Source organism: Hyperolius riggenbachi, chromosome 1 (genome assembly GCF_040937935.1).
Source record: "Hyperolius riggenbachi isolate aHypRig1 chromosome 1, aHypRig1.pri, whole genome shotgun sequence".
Classification (NCBI taxonomy): domain Eukaryota; kingdom Metazoa; phylum Chordata; class Amphibia; order Anura; family Hyperoliidae; genus Hyperolius; species Hyperolius riggenbachi.
In genome coordinates, this window is record NC_090646.1 from 465,519,489 (window position 1) to 465,546,250 (window position 26,762).

At 44.5% G+C, this 26,762-nt stretch overlaps 1 protein-coding gene across 6 annotated transcripts in view; it reads right to left on the minus strand.

The window, feature by feature from the left end:
* The window catches only part of RBM19 (RNA binding motif protein 19), a 253,651-nt gene that overhangs the window by 127,956 nt on the left and 98,933 nt on the right, over positions 1 to 26,762 (minus strand). The window contains exon 25 of one of the 6 annotated variants that reach the window (XM_068239733.1): positions 21,990 to 26,410. The exons of the other annotated variants lie outside the window; for them this stretch is intronic. The gene's annotated coding sequence lies outside the window, so the exon portion shown is untranslated. Of the gene's footprint in view, positions 1 to 21,989; positions 26,411 to 26,762 lie in introns of those variants that run through there. 6 annotated transcript variants of the gene reach the window in all.

Sequence of the window (26,762 nt, forward strand, 5' to 3'; positions counted from 1 at the left end):
AATGCACCTGAAACACTCTAGCCATGCCAGAGGGGTAACTACAAATCATGCCCTCCCCCCCGCAAAACTTACATGGGCCCCCTTATTTTCACCACATTTTCCTTGCATACCCTTTGTGACCTTGGGGCCTATCTTGCAAAGGTTGTAAAACAAGAGTGGCCATCATGATCTTTACAACCATATCAAGTGTAGCCACAAAAACACCTCATTTGAAGGATGGACCCCTTTATTGGATGAAGGCTTGTTAGTAGCTGGGGTCCCCTCATGTCTCCGGGCCTTCTGCAGTTGCTTCTCCCTGTAGTTTCCCGCCTGAGCTGTACCATGTGTGGCTGAAGGTTTTGGATGCATGATGCGACATTATGCTACTGACCATCCATTTTGTCTGTTGATTTTAATAAATTGCATCCTTATTTGGGGGAACCAGATAGGAATCTCAGTGTAAGTTTAAACCCAGCCTTAGGGTCCTTTTACACTTAATCAGTTGCTCTCAGTTAAAACGGAAAGAAAACTGAATTTCAAAGTCCCATGTTTTCCTATGGCACCTTTCACACTTAACGCATTTTAACTGAAATCTTCTTCCCAATACACTGCTATGGAAAAAAACGCGTACCAACGCACACTAAGGGCTCTTTCACACTAGAGGCTGCGGTAGAAAAGGCTGAAAGTCAGCCTTTTGCTTAACGCCAATACATAGCGTTTTCAAAGCGTTTTCAAAGCGTTTTGAAAGAGTTTTACAGCCCATATGAAAACGTCCTTTTTTTTTTCTTCTATAAAAATAAGTGAACAAGATAGCTGTAAAACGCTTTGAAAAGGCTTTGAAAAGGCTGAAGTTGGCGTTTTCCATTGACTAGCATTGAAACGCCAACAGCCAACTTCGGCTGTAAACAGCCCTGAAAAAGCTCCTGGGAGCAGTGAAACGCAACGCTCCAAAACGCTGAGTTAGATGTGAAAGGTAAAATGAAAGTCTATGGACTTTCTTTTACCTAGCAAAACGCCAACTTCGGCCGTGGCGTTAAAACGCCGAAAAATCCCTCTGGTGTGAAAGGGCCCTAACGCATACCAACTGATTAAGGCCTCGTTTTCATCTATGCGCTTCTGTCCGCCTTTCAGCAACATGTATCAATCTGTAACATTGATGTGCTGAAAAAAAGCGGATAGAAGCGGACAGATGGAAACAAGGCCTAAGGGTAAAAGGGGCCTAACTCTTTGTAGTACAATCTCACACACTGAGCTTGATTCACTAAACCGTGATAACTCATATCACGGCCGCGCTAGAGTTTTCACGTTTTGCACGCAATCGTAAATTTTCACGTGCAATCGTTTTTGTGCGCAATTGTGTGCGGAAATGTGCAATTGAGAGCGAAAATGCTAGCGTGGCCGTGATATGAGTTATCACGGTTTAGTAAATAAAGCCCATTGTATGCATTTTACCATTGAAAAACATCAGCTAGTGTAGAATAAATGTATAAACACACAGACGTGAGGAGTGTGTGAAAAATCGCAAGCAGAAAAATGCACAAGTTTTTTTGCATGGAGAAGTGTGGTCCCAGCCCAAATCTGAATTGGAGCAAAGGCTGGCTTATGATTAGGTGGGCAGATAGGGGGTGTAGTCATGCCCCCTGGACTTGGCAACACTGAGTGCACTGACTATAGACCACCCACTACTCTAGTGCAGAGGCCTATGTATAGTCAACTGAGTGTCCAGGAAAGTTGCTGATAAAATGCAGTCCCGCACCTCGTGCCGCCAAGAACTACAGACTGTATTTGGACCTGTGCACTTTCTGCATACTCGTTTTTTAAATTACCACCATAGAGTGATACTACAGCCTTACCTTTAGTGGCCACTGTTTAAAAAAGGTTAGTAATAGTTTTATTACTAATGAAGGGAAATGGCAAGCTTTTTAAATTATTCTCAATAAATATTGTAGTAAATATATCCCATATGGAAACAAAACATCTAGGAATAAAAAAAGGCCTCTATGGATGAATAGAAAGGTTAGAGATAAAATGAAGTGGAAAAAGAATGCCTATAAGGCCCTAAAACAGGAAGGGACCGAGGCTGCATTAAGCAATTATAAGGAGTGCAATAAAAGTTGTAAAAAAGAAATTAGGCTGGCAAAGATTGAAGCTGAAAAACAAATCGCTACGGCTATCAAATCTAACCCAACGAAGTTTTACAAGTACATCAACTCTAAAAAAAAAAAGAAAGGCTGACTGTATTGGACTCCTAAAGAATGAGGTGGGAACTCAATGGTGAGGCAGTTATTAAATGCTTTCTTTACTTCTGTCTTCACAAGGGAAACATCACTGTTGCAAATTACAGATGCAGAAGAGTCTCAATCTTCCAATTGTAATATTAAATACTTAACGCAGGAAGAAGTGAAGGCAAGACTAAATACTGTAAATTAAAAATAGTCAAGGCACCTGACCCGGATGGTATACATCTTCGGGTCCTAAGGGAATTAAGTTCAGTTATAGATAAACCCCTTTATCTTATCTTTTGTGACTCTCTTTCAATTGGTAGAGTTCCGGTAGATTGGCGTACAGACCATGTTTTTCCATTATTTAAGAAGGGCAAAAAATCAGATCTGGGAAATTATAGACCTGTAAGTTTAACATCAGTTGTCTGCAAACTATTTGAGGGGTTACTAAGAGATACTATACAAGACTTCATAGTAGAAAATAATCTTATTCATCAATATGGGTTTACTAAAGACAGGTCCTCTTTGACTAACATGCTCAGCTTTTATGAGGTAGTGAACGCTAATGTGGATATTGGGAATGCTGTAGATGTGATATACTTGGACTTTTCAAATGCCTTCAACACTGTTTCCCACAAAAGTCTGGTGCAAAAGTTGAGGATGCAAGGACTGGGGAAGTCTGTGTGCATCACGCATAGTTCTAGACGTATACACAGAAGTACAGATAGGATGTAGTCAAAACGGAAGCTAAGGTCATACACATGAGATCAGATGGCTGAGGTACAAAGGCTGAGACAAAATGCTAGGTCAATAACAGGCTAGGATTATACATGGGAGATCAGATGTCTGAGGTACAAAGGACTAGGCAAGAGAGTGGTCAGTAAAGCTAAGGTCAAATCTAAAGTCAGTCACGTTAATAAACAATAATGGAGTAATGACGACGCATTGCAATACAATAATAAGTTCTTAACTGAGTGACAAAGTGCCAAGCAGAGCAGCGTATTCATTGCTATCACGGGCAACGAGTGAATGAGAGACAAGGGTTTAAATACTCTTAGAGCCTGCCCCAGGGCGGCCCCAACCCACAGCAACCAATCACAGCAGGCTCTAATCAAAGTGTCAGCTGACACTAAACCCTCTGACGTCTCAGTGTGTAGGATGAGCGTGTGCCAGCAGACGTCTGCCTACTGATGTCACCAGGGATTCCCCGAGCGTCCTGGTTACCATGGACGCCGGGGACAGGGCAGGAGGAAGTGCGTCGCCGTGAAGAGGAAGTGCCAGGACGTGCGCGCGAGGCTGCCGAGGATGGAACATCGCAGAAGCCAGCAGGCAAATGCCTTACAGTGTGTATGGATAGGGAGCTGGCTAATGGACAGAAAACAAAGAGTTGTGGTCAATGGATCTTATTCATATTGGGAGACTGTTAGCAGTGGGGTCCCACAGGGCCTGTACTGGGTCCAGTACTCTTCAATTTATTTATTAATGATCTAGTAGATGCAGTAGAAAGCAATGTTGCTATTTTTGCAGATGATACAAAATTGTGCAGAATCATCAACTCTCAGGAAGATATAGCTACATATTGCAACAGGATCTGGATAGGATGGCTATATGGGCACATAAATGGCAGATGAAATTCAATGTTAAAAAATGTAAAGTCATGCATTTTGGTCGTACCAATGGTCTAACACCATACAAAATAAACGGATGGGGATATCAAAGTTGGAGAAGGACTTAGGAGTACTCATTAACAACAAGTTAAATAATCGTATTCAATGCCAAGCCGCTGCAGCTAAAGCTAATAAAATTTTGGGATGCATTAAAAGGGAAATAAAAACTCGAGATGCTAACATAATATTGCCCCTGTTTAACGCTCTAGCAGGGCCACATCTGCAATATGGAATTCAGTTCTGAGAACCACATTACAGGAAGGATATTGCAGTTTTAGAGCAGGTGCAGAGATGAGCAACAAAATTGATATGAGGGATGGAATGTCTCACTTACCAAGAAAGGTTAGATAAACTGGGTTTATTTAGTTTAGAGAAAAGATGCCTTAGAGGGGATCTAATTAACATGTATAAACACATCAGAGGGCAATTAAAAGGCTTGGCGGATGAGATTTTTGTCCCTAGGCCTTCACAAAGTACTAGAGCAGTGGTCCCCAACCTTTTTTGACCCAAGGACCGCTTCAGCATCAGGCAATTTTTCCAAGGACCGGGCAGGTGCAAGCGTATGCGGGGGCTGGGGTGTTATTGCGTGGGGGGCAGTGTCATTACATAAGGAAGTCCCGGCAACACCAGCACTACCTAACCACTATCTTCATCCCCCTCAGCACTTTGGAAAAGATGTCTTTGCACTGCACTGGGGCTGCTGCATAAAGTACATTTGGTGCGATAGTTGGTGTGAAGGGGGGTACTGCCTGGGCTTCCTTATCTACTGGCACAGTCATTTACTACCCTCATCTGCCTCCCCTCACTTTTACCCTTCCCTCCCACAGCCCCTTTACCCTCCTCCCCACACTCACTTCACCCTTTCCTCCTCCCCACACTCACTTCATCAGTCATCATTGAAGGCACTGAAGTTGCCAGAGTATCTAGTGTTCGGTTCTTGGGCACAACCATAACCGATGATTTGAGATGGGGAGTAAACATCACTAAATGCCAAAAAAAAAGTCCAGCAAAGGCTGTTCTTCCCGAGACAACTGAAGAAGTTTGGTATGCCCCAGGAGCTGATGACAAGTTTCTACACGGCTACCAGCGAGTCTATCCTTTGCTCCTCAATCATCGTATGGTATGCAGGCGCCACCGCTAGCGACAAGCATAAACTACAAAGAGTGATCAAGGCTGCAGAAAGAATCATCGGGACTTCCCTGCCACCACTGGACCTACTTCATGCCTCCAGGTTAAGTAACAGGGCAAACAGGATTGCACAAGACCCCCGCCATCCCGGCTGTCGCTTCTTCAACCACATGCGCACAGGCCGCTGCTACAGAACTATTCCAACTAAAACCTCCAGGCACAGGAACTCCTTTTGCGCCCCCAAGGTGTGCTCGCCCTTAACTAGTGCCTCCCCACTCAGCACACCCTCCGGGCATGGCCTCACGGTCACCGCGCTCTACAGCTTAATGCTATATAGGCCCCTATACTATGCCCTATACTGTGCACGTGTGCTTCTATACTGTCTGTGTTTTTTGTATTTCTGCACTATGACTGTTTCCCTCACTTTATGTTTTTTTTTTTTCTATGTCCATGCTATGTCCAATGCCAATGTGTACCAAATATAATTCTGAGTGTGGCATCCGTCACACTTAGCGAAATAAATCTGATTCTGATTCACCCTTTCCTCCTCCCCACACTCACTTCGCCCTTTCCTCCTCCCCACACTCACTTCGCCCTTTCCTTCTCCCCACACTCACTTCACCCTTTCCTCCTCCCTACACTCACTTCACCCTTTCCTCCTCCCTACACTCACTTCACCCTTTCCTCCTCCCTACACACACACACACACTTTTATCCTTCCATTTTTCTTCCCACACTAGCTTCCAGCATCAGCTTCTCACCTGGTGCAGGCTGAACTCTGTAGCTGGCAAGAGACTGCGGCGTTCCGGTCATCCTCACTGCTGCCACCTGGTGTCTGTGCAGACAGAAAGCATGCTGCATTACAAATAACAGACACTAGGCGGCAGAAGTAACAATGGCTGCAGACGGCTCTTCTCTAAGGCTTCCTGCAAACTTCACGTGACACTTCTCACTGCACTGTTATGACAGACTGCCGACCCAGCTAAGAACAGCCTGCGGCCCAGTAGTGGGCCGCGGCCAGGGTTTGGGGACCCCTGGACTAGAGGACATAATCTGTGCATGGAGGAAAAACATTTCAGCCATTTATTTAGGAAAGGGTTCTTTACAGTAAGAGTGATTAAGATGTGGAATGCATTGTAGTTATGGCAAATTCTATACCTGCATTTAAAGGGGGCTTAGATGCTTTACTTGCATTGAAAGACACCCATGGCTATAATTACTAGGTGGTGTCCAGTGGTGTTGATCCAGGGACTTTATCTGATTGCCATCTGAAGTCGGGAAGGAATTTTTTTTCCCTTTTAGGGCTAATTGGACCATGCCTTGTAAGGGTTTTTCGCCTTCCTCTGGATCAACAGGGATAAGTGAGGGAGCAGGCTGGTGTTGTACCTTGTTTTCTGGTTGAACTTGGACGTATGTCCTTTTTCCACCTAAATAACTATGTAACTATGTATAGCATATAATCATCTTCCATGATGCTTTGCAAAGTATGTACAGAGGTAGAAGACAACAGAAGTGTGACAGTAACGAAAACAGACCATGTCTAACAAAACCTACAGGAACTACAAGAAACAAGAAGAGATCACTGCCACTGTGACCTTACAATCTAAAAGAATGCAAAGGAAAGAATAAGAAAGGCAATACATAGACTACATATTCAATGGCAGTGAGTACCCAAGGTCAGACTCTGCAAGATGGAGGGCCTAGTGAGTGGCTGGAGGAATGACCTAGGTTATATTGTATGCTTTAAAACAAAAAGTAAGGTTGCCGAGTGCTGCCACAGTATAAAAGACACCAATCGTTAAAAATAATTAGTGACCATTATTCCAAACTGTGTAGTTTAGGCTATGAAAAGTACCAACTACAACAGTGTTACACTCACCATGGCGGCCATCTGCAGCGTTCCCGAGAATTCTCGCGTGTGCGCACGCGTAGGTCCTCATTGGCATGACTTTGTTGTTGTCCTGAGCGGCGCGCGGCATTGCGCGCAGTGCGCATGCGCACAAGGCATTGCGCGCAGTGCGCATGCGCACAAGGTATTGCGCGTGCATCAGCGCGCGCGCGTGCGCAGTAGGCAAACGGAGGCACACGTTCTGCGCATGTGCAGAGCGTTAATTCTGGCGCCAATCTAGAGTATATAAGCAGCACTGCCCTTAGATGCAGTGCTGCTCGTTCTGACAGCTTGTCTCCCTGTTGGTGAACCGTGTTCCTGCTTACTTGATCCTGATTGCCCGTTGTGACCTTTGGCTTGTGACCCCGACCATCGTTTGATCTCTGCCGGCCCCGACATCTGCTCTGTTTACTGGATATCCTCTGTCTGCTGCCCGCCCCGACCCCTGGCTTGTGACCCTGACCACCGTTGATCTCCGCCTGCCTCGACCACTGGCTTGTTATCTCGACTTCTGCATACTCCACCTGCTTGGAATCTCCAGCCTTTCCCGGACCAAGTCTACTCCACAATCAGTGTCACCTGTTCTCCCGACCACTCGCTGAGGCAATCCCAGTAGTGACCTGGTAGGGCACTAGGCAGCGAAGCTCCACATCCCCCTCCTGGGGTTGTGGTCCTGCACCCCCCTCAAGGGAGTGTGGGCGAAGACCCGTGGTCACCTAGACTCCACTACTGGGTAACGCCTCTTCCTTCGTGGGAGGGTCAACAGGGACTGAAGAGAATCCTAACAGTAACGAGCAGCCAATATGGACACTGGTGGAACTCGTTCTCCCGTGGAGATTCTTTATGACCTTGTGACACAGTTACGTGTTTCTATGGATGAAGTCCAGAAGGGTTATCAGGAGATCCGGGATCAGCTCCAAGGTACTGGGCCTGTCGCTGATGTTGCTGCAGTTCCTCCTGCTGTGCCCGCGGCTGCCCCGGTGGTTCCTCCTCCAGTTGGAGAGGGTGCAGTTGCTGCTCCCCCTGAACCTCGGTTACCTTTGCCTGAACGTTTCTCAGGGGATCGCTCCAAATTCCGATGGTTTCAAAGTGCCTGCCGTCTGCATTTCTCCCTGTTACCTAGGACTTTTGCCAGTGAAGAGATCAGGGTAGGAGCTGTGATATCCCTTCTTCAAGGGGAGCCCCAGGCGTGGGCCCTTTGCTTGGTGGAGCAACGTCATCCTGCACTACTAAGCCTTGATATGTTCTTTGAGACCATGGCAGAGATCTATGATGATCCCGGTAGAGCCGCTTCTGCGGAGAGTGCCCTCCAGTCCCTTCGGCAGGGCAGAAGACCAGTCGAAGATTATGTGTTGGAGTTCCGCCGCTGGGAAGCGGATGTCTCGTGGAACGATTCTGCCCTGAGGTTCCAGTTTCGGCAGGGACTCTCTGATACCCTTAAAGACGAGCTGGCCCGGGTAGGGGTTCCGGATTCTCTTAAGGATCTCATCCAGCTGGCTATACAGATAGACAGACGCCTCAGAGAGCGACGTTCTGAAAAGGCCGGAGCTACTCGACCAGCTTGGAGCCTACCCAGCCCGAGACCTGCTGTTATTCCGCCACCGTCCATTCCCCCTGGTTTGGATGAGCCCGAGCCTATGCAGATAGGTCTAGCCCGTCCCGCTCTCTCGCTGGAGGAGAGACAGCGTCGAAGATCCGCCAATCTGTGCTTATATTGTGGAGCTTCTGGACACTTCCGGATCAACTGCCCGGTCAGACCACCTGGTGAGCTTGACTTTATAATTTGTGCAAGTGGTTCCCCTGCTCCTCCGCTTGCCTCCTCTCATCTTCCGCTCACTCTCTCGTTACAGGGCCCCCAAGGAAGGAGCGTTGTGATTAAAGCCATCGTGGACTCTGGAGCCTGCTCGTGTTTCTTGGACATCCAGTTGGCGCAACAGCTCCAGCTCCCTACCTGCCGTAAGCGCCAACCCCTGGTCATCCAATTGGCAGATGGATCTGCCATTGGTTCTGGTCCTATTACCACTGAAACCCTGCCACTTCTGGTTACCATTCAAGAGGAACATCAGGAATATCTGAGTTTTGATCTGTTGCCTTCTCCTTTATTTCCAGTGATCCTTGGAATGCCGTGGCTAAAGACTCATAACCCTGCTGTCAATTGGGTCTCTCGTGAAGTCGCATTCCATTCAGATTATTGTTTGCGTTCCTGCTTCCCTCGTGCAGGAACTTTGTTCTGTATGAACTCTCCTCAGAAAGACATCATTCCTGCAGTCTACCATGATTTCCTGGATGTATTCGACAAGTCCAAAGCAGACGCCTTACCTCCGCACCGATCCTATGACTGCCCCATTGATCTCCAACCGGGAGCTCCCATTCCCTTCGGAAGAACGTACCCTTTATCCGAGCCCGAGACTCTAGTTCTTAAGGAGTACATTCAAGAGAACCTCGCCAAGGGTTTCATCTGCCCTTCTACCTCTCCTGCAGGGGCCGGAATATTCTTTGTTGAGAAGAAGGATGGTTCTTTGCGGCCCTGCGTCGATTATCGGGAGCTCAATAAGATCACCATCAAGAATCGCTATCCTCTTCCATTAATGCCCGACTTGTTCCGGAGACTCCAGTCCGCCTGTATCTTTTCCAAACTGGACCTGCGTGGAGCTTACAATCTGATCAGAATCCGAGAGGGGGATGAGTGGAAGACAGCCTTTCGTTCCCGGTTTGGTCACTTTGAATATCTGGTAATGCCTTTCGGATTATGCAACGCTCCAGCTACTTTCCAACATTTTGTCAACGACATCTTCAGGGATTTCATCGACCACTTCATGGTAGTATACCTGGATGACATCCTCATCTTCTCTTCATCCCCGGGAGAGCATCATCTTCATGTAAGAAGGGTTTTAGCTCGTCTCCGCGTTCATGGATTATATGCAAAGCCGGAAAAATGTGAATTCGACCAAGTTAATATACAATTCCTAGGCCTGAAGATCTCTCCAGGAGGAGTCGAGATGGACCCTCAGAAGGTCACAGCTATCTTAGACTGGCCAACACCTGTGGATCGTAAGTCCGTCCAACGCTTTATTGGTTTTGCTAATTTCTACAGGAGATTTATTAAGAATTTCTCCCAGATTGTGGCTCCTATCACCCAGTTGACCAGCACGGCTCGTGCGTTTAAGTGGACTCCTGCTGCCCAGTCTGCCTTCGAGAAACTAAAGTCCTGTTTCACGTCCGCACCTATCTTAAAACATCCTGATCCTGCTAAGGCTTTCGTTCTGGAGGTGGATGCCTCAGAGGTCGCTGTGGGAGCCGTCTTGTCTCAGCGTTTTGGTCCAAGATCCATTCTCCACCCAGTGGCGTTCTTTTCCCGAAAACTAAACACGGCCGAAAGGAACTACGACGTCGCGGACCGGGAGCTTCTAGCCATTAAGGCCGCTTTTGAGGAATGGAGATACCTTCTAGAAGGGGCAGAGCAACCAATCCTAATCCTGACAGACCACAAGAACCTGGAATACCTACGCTCAGCCAAGAGATTGAGACCACGTCAGGCTCGATGGTCGCTCTTCTTTTCTAGGTTCAACTTCCACTTAACCTATCGCCCTGGATCCAAAAACATTAAGCCGGATGCACTATCAAGGATGTTTCAACCTGAGTCTGCTCCTGATCCAGCGCCCGAAACAATTCTTGCTCCACGACAGTTTCTACTATTGCAGTCTAATCTCCTGGAACTCATCAAACAAGCTTCCTCTCAACTCAGTACGCCTCCGGATCTACCAATTAAAGAAGGTCTCTATTACCTTCGGAACAAGATCTTCGTTCCTACCGCAACACGTATGCTGGTTCTTCAGGCCTGCCATGACAATAAATTAGCAGGACACTTTGGGGTTCACAGGACACAGGAACTCCTACAAAGAAAGTTTTGGTGGCCTGAACTGGTCAAAGACTGTAAATCCTACGTTACATCCTGTGAAACATGTGCCCGGTCCAAGAATCTTCGTACCCGTCCTTGGGGCCTCTTGAATCCTCTTCCTGTCCCAACCCAGCCATGGAGCGACATCGCAATGGATTTTATAGTGGAGCTACCCCCTTCCGAGGGGTTCACAACTATTCTGGTCGTGGTAGATCGCTTTTCTAAAATGGCTCACTTTCTTCCGTTGAAACAAGTTCCCTCAGCCGCAGAGACTGCCCGAGTTTTTATCCGAGAGATAGTACGACTTCACGGCCTGCCATCCAATATCGTGTCCGACCGGGGGTCACAATTTACTTCACGGTTTTGGCAGGAACTTTGCAAGGGTCTCCAAATCAAACTGTCCCTCTCTTCAGGGTACCATCCACAGACCAACGGTCAAACAGAGAGGACGAACCAAACATTGGAACAATATATCAGGTGCTTCACTGCTGCTTCCCAGGACGATTGGTATTCCCTGTTGGCCACCGCGGAGTTTGCCTTCAATAATTCGGTTCACTCATCCACCCATCAGTCGCCATTCTTCATTAACTATGGAATCCACCCCACTTTTCTGCCTGGCCTGGATGTTTCTTCTGATTGCCCGGGAGTACTAGAAAGAATTTCAAATATCAAAACGGAACTTTGACACGGTTCACAGTGCTCTTCAACAGACTCAGGAGAGAGGTAAAGGGTCTGCCAATAAACACAGAAGAAGAGGACCAGACTTGTCTCCTGGGGATCTAGTATGGCTTTCCACTACTAACCTTAAACTCTACTGCCCATCTAAGAAGTTTGCTCCTAGATTCATCGGTCCTTTCCCTGTGTTACAAAGGATCAATCCGGTAACAGTTAAATTGACCCTGCCAGCTTCACTTCGAATTCATCCGGTGTTCCATGTCTCCTGCTTAAAGAAGGTTTTACCTAACACGTTTCCCGGTCGTTCCTCTGATCCTCCTCAACCAATTCTTGTCGAAGGTTCCGAAGAATTTGAGGTGGAGAAAATACTGGATAGCAGGCGGGTAAGAAATTCCCTGCAATATTTGATCAAGTGGAAGGGTTTTGGAATTGAAGAAAACGCCTGGGAACCCGCTACTAATATACATGCCCCCTTACTAATAAGAAGATTTCATCAGAGATTTCCGGACAAGCCAAGTCCTAGGGGCACCCGGAGGTTGCCCCTCGGGGGGGGGGCAATGTTACACTCACCATGGCGGCCATCTGCAGCGTTCCCGAGAATTCTCGCGTGTGCGCACGCGTAGGTCCTCATTGGCATGACTTTGTTGTTGTCCTGAGCGGCGCGCGGCATTGCGCGCAGTGCGCATGCGCACAAGGCATTGCGCGCAGTGCGCATGCGCACAAGGTATTGCGCGCGCATCAGCGCGCGCGCGTGCGCAGTAGGCAAACGGAGGCACACGTTCTGCGCATGTGCAGAGCGTTAATTCTGGCGCCAATCTAGAGTATATAAGCAGCACTGCCCTTAGATGCAGTGCTGCTCGTTCTGACAGCTTGTCTCCCTGTTGGTGAACCGTGTTCCTGCTTACTTGATCCTCATTGCCCGTTGTGACCTTTGGCTTGTGACCCCGACCATCGTTTGATCTCTGCCGGCCCCGACATCTGCTCTGTTTACTGGATATCCTCTGTCTGCTGCCCGCCCCGACCCCTGGCTTGTGACCCCGACCACCGTTGATCTCCGCCTGCCTCGACCACTGGCTTGTTATCTCGACTTCTGCATACTCCACCTGCTTGGAATCTCCAGCCTTTCCCGGACCAAGTCTACTCCACAATCAGTGTCACCTGTTCTCCCGACCACTCGCTGAGGCAATCCCAGTAGTGACCTGGTAGGGCACTAGGCAGCGAAGCTCCACATCCCCCTCCTGGGGTTGTGGTCCTGCACCCCCCTCAAGGGAGTGTGGGCGAAGACCCGTGGTCACCTAGACTCCACTACTGGGTAACGCCTCTTCCTTCGTGGGAGGGTCAACAGGGACTGAAGAGAATCCTAACAAACAGTCTTAAAATTGCAAAGGAAACCCATCCAGAGACATAGATACTGTTACATGAATACCATCTTTTGAAACAGCTTGCATATTCTCACCACCATTGATACTTCATATCATGTGTTTATACAGTATAGGCAACCCATGTATACCTATATGTATGCTGACAGGAGAATAGCTACGGACCTAAATGATCCGGGGCACTTTTGGGTATCTGTCAAGTCAAAAAATAGGTATGGTCACGCAAAAGGTGGTCATGGGTGAAGCCAAATTTACAGGAACTGCACAGCTGCTCAGCAAAATGTTGGATGAAGCTCCCTCTCCAGTAATACAAAAATAATAAAAATAAATATACAACTTATCACATATCCCTTACACAGCGTCTCACGTGTCCCTTAAACATAACTAGCCAGTTACCTGGCTTGTGTGCTGTGCTGGCTGGTCTTACTTGAGCAGAAATAGCCACCCTGTGTGCATGTAGATGGAATAGTCTGTCTAATTCCCCCTCATCTTCAAGTAATCACAAGTGTAATTTGAGCTCTCAGCTGTGCCAGCACAGAAATCCGGCAGTTCTTGGCAGACACCGCTAATATGTAAACACAGGAGGTTAACCCTTTCTCTGCTTCCATGAAGCCAGGAAGTAGACATTGCAGATTTATTGCAGGAGTTCTGTAAGCTGTAACAAAGAGATGTTTTCCTTTAAAGGTTATTATGCTGCTGCTTTTCTTTTAGAGCAAGAGTAAGTTCTGAGTTCAGGTCTGCTTTAAAGAGAACCTGGGTTCTGGGAATGAAATCTATACACAGAGGCTGGGTCTGGCTACAGTGCCCAGCCTCTGTTGCTAGTGGAATCCCCCGTAAGTTCCCCCTGCACTCCGTTCTAGCCCATAAATTACAGCCGCGCTGTTGGGCAATGTTTACCTAGCTAATGTCACTCACGCCGCTCCCCCCGCCTCCTGCAAAGCGCTGGTCCCAGCCCGCGTCCCTTCCCTCCAATCAGCGGGGAGGGAAGGGACGGGGACCGGTGCTCTGCAGGAGGCGGGAATCTGGGGAGATAAAAAATAGCCCGCTGCGACACGCTGCGTGTCGACAGCGCGGCTATAATTTATGGGGGAGAGCGGAGCGCAGGGGGAATTCAACTAGCAACAGAGGCTGGGCACTATAGCCAGACCCAGCCTCTGTGTATAGATTTTATTCTAAGATCCCCACCTCGGGTTCACTTTAACTGATTTTTATAACCTGGTAAACTTCTTTGATACCAATTAAGGAGAGCAAAGAGTGTCTGGCACTCAATGTTGGCTCCAACAATGTAGATTCCAAGTGTATGCAGTAGAAAGAATAGCACTGGGTACCAGAACTAATGCTTCCAGGGTTTATTCAAAAAGTTGCAAACAAGGTTACAGGCATTGGAGAAGTAGATGGCCTAACAGCCGTTTCACGGGTAATACCGCTTCTTTAGAGACCAAAGAACTTCTTTGATATGCTGTAAATTGACATCCATTGTGATTTGATCATGTATGTCTTGCACATATTTATTAACCTCTCTGGCAGTATGATTATTTTTGGATTTTAGGGTCTAAATGCAGTGCAATTTTTCACATACTTTTAGACCCTAAAACCAGAAGAAAAATCACACCCCAGATATATCTGCTGCAGCCCTGCACTAACTTGCCTCCCTGGGATCCAGTGCTGCAATTCTCCCTCTGTCCTCCGGGTGGCGCTGCAACCCTATAGTAAATGCTCTGTCTGTCATCATGACGACAAACAGCGATCTCACCTGAGGGATCCAGAGCCTCTGAGAACCGGAAGAAGAATGGCTGTTGGCGAGTTGAAACGCCACCGAAAAAGCACATCTTCTAGCCTTGAACTGAGGCCATTATGACTTTACATGTTTATAAATGTTGTGCACATTAGAATTTACTCTTGGTCTCAGTAAAGGTATTTCTTTTTAAGGGGATTCAAACAGCAGAGTCCTTTAGTTAATCAACTGGCCAAAAAAATGATACTGTGTAAAGAGAGGTGGCCAGTTATTCCTCTTGTGTTGTAAATAAAGGGATGACAACACAAGAGGACTAACAGGGACACCTCTCCTTACACAGTATAATTTTTTTTATTGCATCTTCCAGGTAAAATCAACATGTTAAATGCTAACAAAGATCTTTGGCCACAAGATGTTAAGCCTTCCCACCAACATCAAGGTAGGCTCCTCTTATGCTGGGGATACACGGTATGTTTCTGTACCGTGTATAGACCAGCTGATCCGGCCAGCTGATAAGATTCAGCTGGCCCGATCATGCCGCTCGACCCGCGCCCGCTCGATTCCCGCCGGCGGACAATGGCAGAGAATCGAGCGGTGATAAGGAAGCACCGGCGGGGACGAGCGGCAATCGATCCGCATGCACGTGCGAACGAGCGGGGATGCGCCGGCATCGAGCCGCTGGCTCGATCCGGCGCATAAAACGAGCCGTGTATGCACGGCATAAGGCAGGACCTACACTGTACTATCCTAATCTAATAGACGCTATTCATCATTTACCTCACCTGTGTGTTGTTTCTATTTTAAATGAAATGTATTTGCATATTCTCTTCCTGTGTATGATTAGCTGTGCATGAGAACTGTGTCTCTGTGATGTTCCATTTCTGAAATATTCCCTCGTCCCCCGTGAACATCAGCAACAAATATACTACACTGAGGAAGTAGGGGTACCTAAAAAAAAAAAAAAGAAAAAAAAAAGAGAAATCCATATTTGGACATGACCTTTAATTTCAGAAGCCAATGCATGTGCAAATATCTTCCTGTCTGAATATTTGATTTTAGCCAAAAGTCAAAATCTTCAAGGAGTGGTTACGGGGGTTGGGAAGAATGGACAACACACAAAGGTATGTGTATCCAGCAATAACATAACTCTGTGCTTAGCTTAGGTAGCTTCGCCTGAGGTTAGGTATGCTTTTACTTTGTTTGCACCTCCTCCTCAGCAATAGGACAGGCTTAAAAAGGAAATTTCACTTCTGCTGAAAAAAAAAAACCCTACAATACATTCACTTCAGCTTCATACATGGCCTTGCAAAAGTATTCACCCCCTTGGATTTGTCCCATTTTCTACATTCCAACCTGTAATTTTGATGTTTCTTAATCTTATTCTATGTGATAGATCTGCACAAAAATCTAAATCGGTGAAAAGAAAAAAATAATAAATTGAGAACGCTCACGTGAATAAGTATTCACCCCCTTTGCCATGAAGACCCAAAAAGTCCTGGTGCAACCAATTGCCTTCAAAAGTTAAATTAGTAAAATGAAGTCCACCTGTGTGCAATCTAAGTATTACATGATCTGTCTGCATAAATACACCTTCTCAGAAAGGCCCCAGAGGCTTCAACACATCTAAGCAAGAGGCATCAAAACCATCAAAAGACCAAAGAGCTCTCCAAACAAGTCAGGGACGATATTGTTGAGAAGTAAAAAAAAAAAAAAAAAAACTTTAATTATTCCTTGGAGCATCATCAAATCCATCATCTTCAAATGGAAAGAACATGGTACCACAATAAATCTGCAAAGAGTGGGTCACCCACCAAAACTCACAGACTGGGCAAGTAGGGCATTAATCAGAGAGGCCTCATACCAGCAGACTACAGATGGGATACACCAGGGGTAGGCAACCTATGGCTTGGGAGCCAAATGTGGTTCTTTTTATGGCTACATCTGGCTCACAGACAAATCAGTAGGGGCTGATTCACTAAGTTACACTGCTCAAGCAGCGCAGCTTAGTGTAGCAGCGCAAGTCAATTTTTCATAGTAGGCACACTACTGCTGTAGAATGCACTGCTAACTTACTCGTGCTCCCCCCAACACAAACAGCTGCTCCAATTGTCCCACTCTGGACCCTGTCAGGTCCAGTGACATTGTAGGATGAAATCCCTGCACTATGATTGGCCCAATAGGCCGCCTGTCACTTCACAGGCAGCCTATTGGGCCAAAGTGCTGTTATCTCGTCCTACAACCCAAGTCACCTAGCTAATTGTACAAGCTGTTAGTCAGTATTTCTCCTGTCTGGGAAATTGCTGATGTTGCTGAAACCCAGGAGAAGCTGAAGACGTGCGACACTTCCTCTGCCCAGCGGATCAACTGTATACACATTACCATGGGAACAGGGACAGGAGTCCTCTGCTGCGCTGCGCACTGTTCCAGTTTGAAACATATTGTATGGCTCTCACAGAATTACAGTTTAAATTATGTGGCATTTATGGCTCTCTCAGCCAAAAAGGTTCCTGACCTCTGGCATGCACTAAAAAGCCTTGTACTGTACAACATACAAGTCATTTGAAACATCCGATGAATGACAGATTTTGTATTTTCATAGCACAATTGTTGTAAATAAATGACAACGACAAGTGACCGCTTTTGGGTATTCTGCCGGAGCCAACTGGTGAATCAATTTAGTTGACTATTAGGCAGATATATTGGCCCTGTGTGTACAGGTCATTCAAACAACATTGTTCCAGAGCATGCGTGCATGAGAAATGTCACTTCAGCTTGCATGCGCAGTTTTTGAACAAAATAATCATTTGGAATATCAGTGTGTGTGCGTAAACATCTTTTAAACTATTTCTAATTTCTTTTTCAGGGTAATGTTGTCTGTGCGACATCACTCCTTTATGTGCCAACATTAATCTAGTTTGTGTACGGACCTTAGAGGCGTTCCGAGTTGAGAAAGCATATACAGGTATCGCACACACCTGTCCCCCTCATGCTATCCTGATGTCAACTGCTTCCTCGGTTCCCAGTCCCCACAAGGGACCTGTGAACCAGAACATCTCTTCACACATGCGCAGTAATACAGTAATATCAGCCTCGACGATGTGGCCGCACTCCCAGGCGGCCACCTGAGCGTGGCGCACACATGCTCACAAGTACTGCATTTTGACAGCATTGTGGATCCTGTCAAAAGGGAGATAGATCTTCCGGTTCACAGGTCCTGACCCAAGAGCCAATACTGAAGCTGAAGTGTAGGGGGAACCGAGGTCACAGTCGGCATCAGGATGGCATTGAAGGGGACAGGTATGTGCAATAACTGCATATGCTTTCTCACCTCAAAACTCCTTTAAGATGTGGTAAATAATCTAGATCTACACTCAACCACTCAGCAGAAACCTACCTGATCTAATATCACTCACACTGACATTAATGGCTATGTATTACCATCAATCTATGGGGGTGAAAACTTTTTTTTTTAAATGTAAAGCAAGGTAACATGTGAAAGAAATTATGCCTTCCTATATATTTTTTGCACATCTTTCAAAACGCGAGTGCAGGAGATGTTCTTCACCACTGTAGTAGTGATAAAGACACATGTACGCAATGTGAGGCAGTGGTGACAATGTTATATGTGTGCTGTCCACAAACGTATGCTCGGAGATGGCTCTCTGCTGATACAGGAGCAGCGCAGTCGGTGTACATTTGGGTCACACACAGCATTGCAGCCGTACCTTTGTCAGGCTGTACAGCAGGTAGCTTGCAGAAAAACACGGTGTTCTGCTCTCCGGCTGGACATCACCTTTGCCTGATTTTGGATGAGCAGGGATGGAGTGAAGGGTCCCCTGAGCAGCTGCCCCCACCCTGGGGATGGGCTGCGTACTGACAGGAGGCCAAAACCATTTAACATCTCATCAGGCAGCATGGCGGTCCGGCTGTCACCGTGGCAACGCCGGGGCTCAATTTCACAAATGTCACATTGCGTTAACATCTTCACACTGCCCTACAACCCAGGGATTAACCCCTGCCAGCCTGGAGAAGAAAAAAAAAACGCAGACTAGGAGAACTCACTTGCACTTGAAAGATGTGTTTTTTCCCATGATGAGTATATTTTAATCAGTTGAGGACTGGTGCAATTTCCATATTTTATTGTTAAAGCAGTTAACCCTTTCTAACTTTTACTCTATAGGCTATTACACTGAATAATTTCACAACAAATGAGTCTTCCTTCTATAAACAGAAAGACAGTAAAGCATCTGCTTCCTTGCTTAAGTATATTTGAAACGTAATTCCATGTCTGTTACCATTACTTCTTTGCAATTTTGTCAAAGAGTAAATGAAAAGTGTACAGATTGCCCTCAAACTCCCATCCTCCTGCATGCACAATTACCCTCACAGAGCAGGAATCCTTGTTACTCTTTCTGCACATCTGAAGCTGATCACGCTACTACAGTAGTTCATCAACACCTGTTGAATATTTTTTTTGCAATTCCTGGTGTTTGATTGAGGACTGAACAAAACTCATATCCCACAATTTATTTTCGAAACGTTAACTCTGTTTAGAAATATAAAGGCATATTTATTTTATCTATGCGTTACATAGTAATATGTAAGACATATATAAAACACATGCTTCTGTTCACAAAAATACACCTCAAACCAATGTACCATAATATACTGATGACCCACCTGAGGTCATTTTAAAGGACAAGTATAGCAAAAAATGTTAATTTTTAAAATGCATACATATAAATGTACCATTTCTTTCTGAGTAAAATACACTATAAATTACTTTTTTTCCCCTAAGTCCCTGTCATTTATAATAGGTAGTACAAATCGGACAGGTATGACAGGCTTTGGACTAGCTAGTCTCCTCATAAGGGATTCTCAGTTACTTATTAAGTTACAAAAGCACTTACTAAACTGCAGTTGTTTAGTCCAACTGCCAAAACAGTGTGCAAACAAGCAGGGAAGCTGGCTGACATCTTTGTATAGATCCTTTCCTAGGCAGTGATTATGTAAAAAATAAAGGAAATACTGAGAATCCCCCGTGAGGAGATGGACAAGTCCAAAATCTGTCAGATATGTCAACTTTTTTTCTACCTGAATAGTGCATTTTACTGTCGAAGAAATGTACATTTTATATTTTACAATTTTTTTTGTGATAGTGGTCCTTTATCTAACAATCAAATTACTAAATGTGTGCAGTAAACAATATGGAACCCCTTAAACCAAGAGGTGCCTCGTAGCATATATCATATCCAGTTTATAAAACAAAATACAGAAATGTTACTAATGGTGCAAACTCCACTAGCTAATACATTCCTTTGGATTCTCAACATAGTAATTTAATGGATGTCACAAAAGGAATGCGACTCTCACATCTCCATAGATATGCCAGTGTTAGGAAGTTAATCTTTATGCAAAAAAGGCAAGAGTGAGAAGTTCCAAGGTCATACAGAACATTAAATATCCATTCTGAGAGTTCAAGGAGTATATAAGGCAGATGCTGTTAGCGAATCACCATGGCAGTGATGATCATGGTCAGTAACAAGAAAAGTCTCCATGAGAGCTGGCGATCATAGACTCCACATTCACATCCATAATGCTGTTACACCACGTATACAGCCATAAAGGCATTTTACTCCAGCAACATACAAGTCATCTCATAAGGGTGACACTAACAAAATCCCATGACATTGTACATGTAATGTTAGAATTCTAATTTTGGTGTGAGACCAATTTAGATATTTTTTGTATTACTCCTACCACATTTCTCCCCATTACCCATAGAAAAAACAAAAACTACTTCTTCATAATCTAAACCTGCATCTTGAAGGTGTCCCTATTGCTGCCAGTCACACAATTAGTGCAGGGGTTGTAGCAACTAACAAGGCTTTCTGCATTGTGCAATTAAAAAAAAGGAAATACCTAAACCATCTGTACTGAAACACTGAGTACAGATCCCAGGCTAGAAAACTCAGTGAAAATTGTGCTTAGTCAGTTCTAGAAATGGATAGCTACAAACAAATCGAAATGAAAAGGCATTTTTTAAAAACATTAGATAGAAAAAAACATTTGTACAGCAACAAACACGGTTACAACTAATTTATGGCTAAAGTGGAAATTCACTTTAAAGTGAACCCCAAGTCAGAATAATATGGAGGCTACTATATTGATTTCTTGTAAAACAATACCAGTTGCCTGGCAGTCTTGCTGATCTTCTGGCTGTGGTAGTTTCTGAGTTGCAACTCTGAAACAAGCATGTGGCTAATCCATTCAGACTTGAGACAGAGCACCTGATCTGCATGCTTGTTAAGGGTCTATGGCTAAAAGTATTTGAAACACAGGATCCGGGGGACAGCCAGCCATAAATATGGCAGCCTCCATATCACTCTCAACTCAGGTTTCCTTTTAAATACATTGCTACCAGAGGTAAGAGCCTGACACTTTCAACTTTTATAAAAAATGGTACTTTGACTTTGCTGTTTTCTTAATCATTCTCCTGGAACAAGTATTCTGATGAGAACATCTTAGACACCTGATGTGTACACTAGCTCCAGGTAAGTTACATAGTTATTTGGGTTGAAAAAAAAGACAAACGTCCATCGAGTTCAACCAGAAAGTGATTTAGACAATATTAAAGCGGAATATAACCCTGCATTTCAACTTTGCTCTAAAACATTATTTACAGTATATTATATGCAACCAGCATTTTTTTTTTACTAGACCAGCATTGGAAGGGTTACACAGGGCTTTAAAGTTCCTGGAGATTTCTGCAGACGCATCCGAAGCTGAAATAGATACATTTTGTTTACATAAATGTATCTAAGTGTTGAATGTGAAGGAGCTTGGAGGACAGCCAAAGAGTGTGTAACATTTATCAATAGATACATGTAACTAAATAGAATGCATCTATCAGAACTTCTGCATATCTCTCCACGGAACTTTAAACCTCTGTGTTTAACCTTTCCAATGCTGGTCTAGTAAAAAAAAAATGCTTTTTGCATATAATATGCTGTAAATAATATTTTAGAGCAAAGTTGAAATGCAGGGTTATATTCCGCTTTAAAGCCAGATGACCAGCATTACACCCTTACAACTATCACTGTTAGCAACGCTGTAAAATGTCAAACTCTACAGTTCTCTATTGACAGGTGCACTTTAACACAAGGGTTGTAACACAATGACACACTCTTTCTTTAGCCTCTTTATAGAGTCATAATGAGGGCTAAAAGAGATCACTGTAACAAAAGCCATAGCATGCTTGTCAGAGCTGCAGCCAGACGTCCATTAGGAATGCAAGGCTTTATTCTTTATGTGGCCAAACAATACACAGCATGTAAAGAAATGGTTCAGACCCTTAAAGATCCTCATCAAGTTTCTTTGGATAGCACATTGAGTAAAAAAAAAAAAAAAAAAAAACATTTGTAATGAATACATTTTTTTATTTTGGTTACATTTGGCTGCCAAAAGTTATCACATGCAAACGTGTTTAAAATTGTCCATCTAGTTAGAGGAGTGGCCTCCAAGAAATGAGTCGTACTCTATGAATTGCTTCATTGACAGCTCCAATAGACCTGATAGCTTCTGTATGGACGAAACGCCTTATTTATGACATACCCAGGTGTGTTAAAGTTTGTGAGCCCGTCTGAATCTTCAGTGTTTCCACACAAACCATGAAACAATGTTTTACAACATTGAGCTGTGAAGAGAAGCCTTGGATATTGAAGATCCAGATTTCTGTTCTTACAGCACCAGTGCAGCTGGGAGAGGTCCCACAAGCCCACAAAAGGTCCTGTAAGACTTGTGCCACAACACAGAGCAACGGAAAAGGCAGACGAGGATAAATGCATTGATAAATTATGATAGCTAATGTAAAGACATAGATATTTTCACTTAAAGAGAATCTGTACTGTAAAATTTTTACAGAAAAAAGCATACCATTCTATTCATTTTGTTCTCCTGGGTCCATCTGTGCTGTTTCTGCCACTCTCTGCTGCAATCCTGGCTTGTAATTAACAGTTTTAGGCAGTGTTTACAAACAAACTAACCAGCTTGTGATAGGCTCACATAAGCAGAGTATGTGAGTCATACAGAGCATGCAGAGGGTGTGTATCGCTTCTATCCAATCACAAGCAGCCCTGCACATTCCACACATTCCAGCCTTAGCCGACAGAGCCAACAGAAGAAAACAGAGTAGATCATATAACAGAGATAACACAACCACTGTGCAATTAAGAAAGGCTGCAGTAAGCCAGAGCACATTAGAACAGGCAAAGGAATTTATAGAAGAACGGGCCCGTTCACACTACACGCGTTTCCAGCCGCGTTTTGGAAACGCGTGCGAGTGGCCCGACACGCAGGACATCAGACAGTGCATAGAGTGCACTGTCTGATGTTCACACTGCATGCGTTCCGGACCTGTGCGGTCCAGGAACGCATGCTGCACGCAGATTTTACAAAAACGCGCGGCTGTCCTATTCACTTTTCAGTGATGGGATCAGCCACGCAACGCATACGAACGCGGATGGTGTGCGTTCGTACGCGTTGCGTTCTGCATGCGTGGCCGTCCGCGTTTTGCAGTCTGAACGGGCCCTTGTCACAGAGTCTCTTTAATGCACCATGCTCTTCTAAGTGGTTGAAGAGGAATTTAAACCAAGAATTGAACTTCATACCTATCAGTAGCGGCGGGTAACCCCTTTCCCACAAGAAATATTTATCTTTTCTCACATAGATCATCAGGGGGGTCTGTATGGCTTATATTGTGGTGAAACCCCTTCCCACAGTGTGATGTCACGACCATGGTCCTGACAGTTTGCCGTTGGCGAACCTTGTAGCATTGCGGAAAATAATAGCTTTTTCCAACTGCCGAGCAAGCAATAGCTTCCTCTATGCATAGAACTCTCAGTAACAAACATTCCGCACAGATTACCTGACAGGACTAAAGACGTCACCACTAGTGATACATTTCAGAATGTAAATCAGGGTGAGGAAAGATTTTAGAATGGACAAACGTGGACTAAATAATGTATAAATGAAAATTGTAAAAAATAAGCAATATTCATTATTTTCATTACAGTTCCTCTTAAAAGTAATAAAGCTGTGTAGAAATAAACAGGTTTTAAGAAAACACAAATAGCATAAATTAACGTTAAAATGAATAAGGTCTCTTTTCTAGTAGTGATGTAGCGAAAAACAAATTTTTCACTTGCGAAACACGAATTTACCATAAATGCTATTCGCGGCAGGCTCCATCGACTTAAATGGCAGGCGAACAATCCATGGACACGGGGCTCTTCCCCTCCTCCGGCGCCCCAGTAGGGGGGTTCATGGTGGCAACTGGGAGTCCCCTTTAAGACGGGGACCCCAGATATCAGCTCCCTCCCCAGGAGAAAGGAGTATAGCACAAGAACTTTAAAATACATTTTATCAAAAGCTATAAGGTCTTCTTCTTGTTCCCACTGTCCTTCTTAACATACCGTACAAATTTGGTGTTTTCTAGAACGTTCAGGGGCTTTGCTATTAACCGCAAAAGTTGGCAGCCATTGAAACATTTCCCACACTCAGCCCAAGAACTTTAAAGTCTATTTTCTTCTATCTTTTTGGGGGAAAAAATTCCTCTGGTTCCCACTGTCCTTAACATACCATCCAAATTTGGAGTTTCTAGTACATTTAGGGGCTTTGCTATTAACTGCTACAGTCAAGTGGCAATTAAAACATTTCCCACACTCACTTTTTTGAAGAAATGTTTTCCTCTTGTTCCCACTGTCCTTCCTAACATACCCTGCAAATTTGGTGTTTCTAGCATGTACAGGAGGCTTTGTTATTAACTGCTAAAGTTGGCAGGCAGTGACATTAATGTAAAACATGCAAACGCAAATTTTTAACAAAAAAAAAAAAAATGTGCCTTAAACGCGAATAGTCCAAGTTCACCGGGAACTGTCTGCCGGCGAACAGTTCTGGACATCTCTACTCCCTGCTAATAACACTTATTAGAAACCATTGGGCGTTTTTATTGCTCTTTGCATCCCCACTGCTGGGCTTTCCTTAAACTCTCCCTATGGGGCTTCCTGGATTTAATATGAAAAATGGTAGTCCCAAGAATAAGTAAGGAAAGCCAGCAAATATAATTTGTCAAGGATTCTTTCTCTCCTCCCCCACAACACACAATATTTTATTTTTCTGTTTATCATTTCTTTATTGAGAAATTAAAAAAGGAAAGCTACATTATTTTATTTGTTGCCGTCACTCCTGGAGAGACTTCTACACTTCCAGTCTGTACAGAGAATGATGGTAGTTCATGCAGATGGTGATCTTGGACCACAATAAAACCACAAGACCACAAGAAGTTGGTATTGGAAACATTCTTCTAAAATCCTGATCTATCCAGGATTTCTCCTGCTTTGTCAGATGAACATTTAGCTCTCTTGCTCCACCACTTTCCAAACCACAGCCAGCCTGAACTGCAAACAAAACGTAGGTTGAGTCCCACATACTCATGATGTTAATGCCAAATTCTGGTCCTATCCATCTCTGTCTTTGGCGGTCTTGTTTTGGTGAGCCTCAACCTTCTGAAGACTCTGCTTTCTGTTCTTGTCTGCCAGCTGGAACCTGACTTGGTTTACAGATACTTTTCTGCTCACCTCAGCTATAATGAGTGGTTATTTAAGATACATTAGTCTGTCTGTATAAATCGGTCTGGCTACTCTCCTCAGCCCTCGCATCAACTAGGTATTTCTGTTCAATGGCTGTTTTAACTCTTTCACACCATTCTGTGCAAATCCTAAAGACTGTTGTATGTGAGAATCTCAAAAGATCAGCATGTAATATAATAAACTAGTCTTGCACCAACAATTATGCCACAGTCAAATCACAAGGATCATATGTTCCTCATTCCATCATTTTTTGTGAACATTAAGAGAAGCTTCCGACCTGTATCTGTAAGCTTTTATACACTGCGCTGCTGCCACAACTTCAACTATGGTGGTGTCCATGTTTTCCTGGTCATTTGGATCAACTTCACAGTCAATTTAAGCAAAATGTATTGTCCACACACCTCTCACTAATCAGCGCATTCAAACTGAGCACCTCCCTTACACCTTTCTTACCACCTGCAACACCAACCCGTTCCTGGAGCCAGGAATCCCCTGGATTAATGAAGCTTCTTTCTACTTCCCATAAAGATTGGGCTAATTTCTTTCTTATCAGATTCCCAGCCCACATGTGACATATTGAAATAGAATCAAGGACATAAATATAGAAAATGTGACTTTTAATTACACAAGCAGCACAAGTAACTGCCCCCCTGGGTCTACACTTGATGGCTTAAACATGATTAATAGGACGCAAGCTTCCTTTGCTCCTTTTTTTCTTGTGTCAGGAAGAGCTTCCAACTCCCAAGACCTTTCAAATCCCACAATGCACCAGGAGTCCACTGGCTCATTATGGTTAAACAGAGTGAGACCATACTGCTCCTTTTAGGCTTCAAGATGACCAGTCGCCTGGAAGAGCGCTCCCAAGTTCATATTTAGGTGTTAAAATTTAAAAATGAGAAAAAAAGAAACTGTACAAAAATAAAATCTGCAGGTGAGGTATAGCTACACCTGTTCTGTAGAATAGTCTTTTTTTTTTTTTTTTAAATACGTCACAACAGCACATTGTTTCCTTTCATGGAAAGTCAGGCATAGAAGTTAATCAAATCCAGTTCACTGCAGAGGTCAAGCAGTCAGACAGGTCCCTCAGTGTCCCAAAAAAAAAGCTTTGCCACTGGGTTTAGCTGAGAATCACCTCAAAAAAGGTGCGATTCTGAATGAGGATCAAACCTAGAGAAACGGCTTCTGAGAACCTACATGGGAAAAAAGGAGAAGCATAGTTAACCCAGACAGCCAAGAAAAATCAGCACAGTAGCAGTGAACCCTAAGGCTACAAAGTGTGCTAGCTGTGTGCTGAGAGGCACGTCTGCAAACCAAACAGCTTGCTATATACAATGCGCTAGAATAACGTGCAAGGGACGGAAGCTGCATCTGATATTTATGAGAAACCCTGATAAACATTAGGGCTTTTCTGATGAAAAAATATTCCTTAGAGTGAAAATCAGAAATGAAACCGGGAGGGGGTTAGAGAGGTGGACAAGGGTATTAGTAGAAAACCGCTAAGGAAAACATAAAAAGGAAGGGAAAAGACGGCTAAAAAGGAAT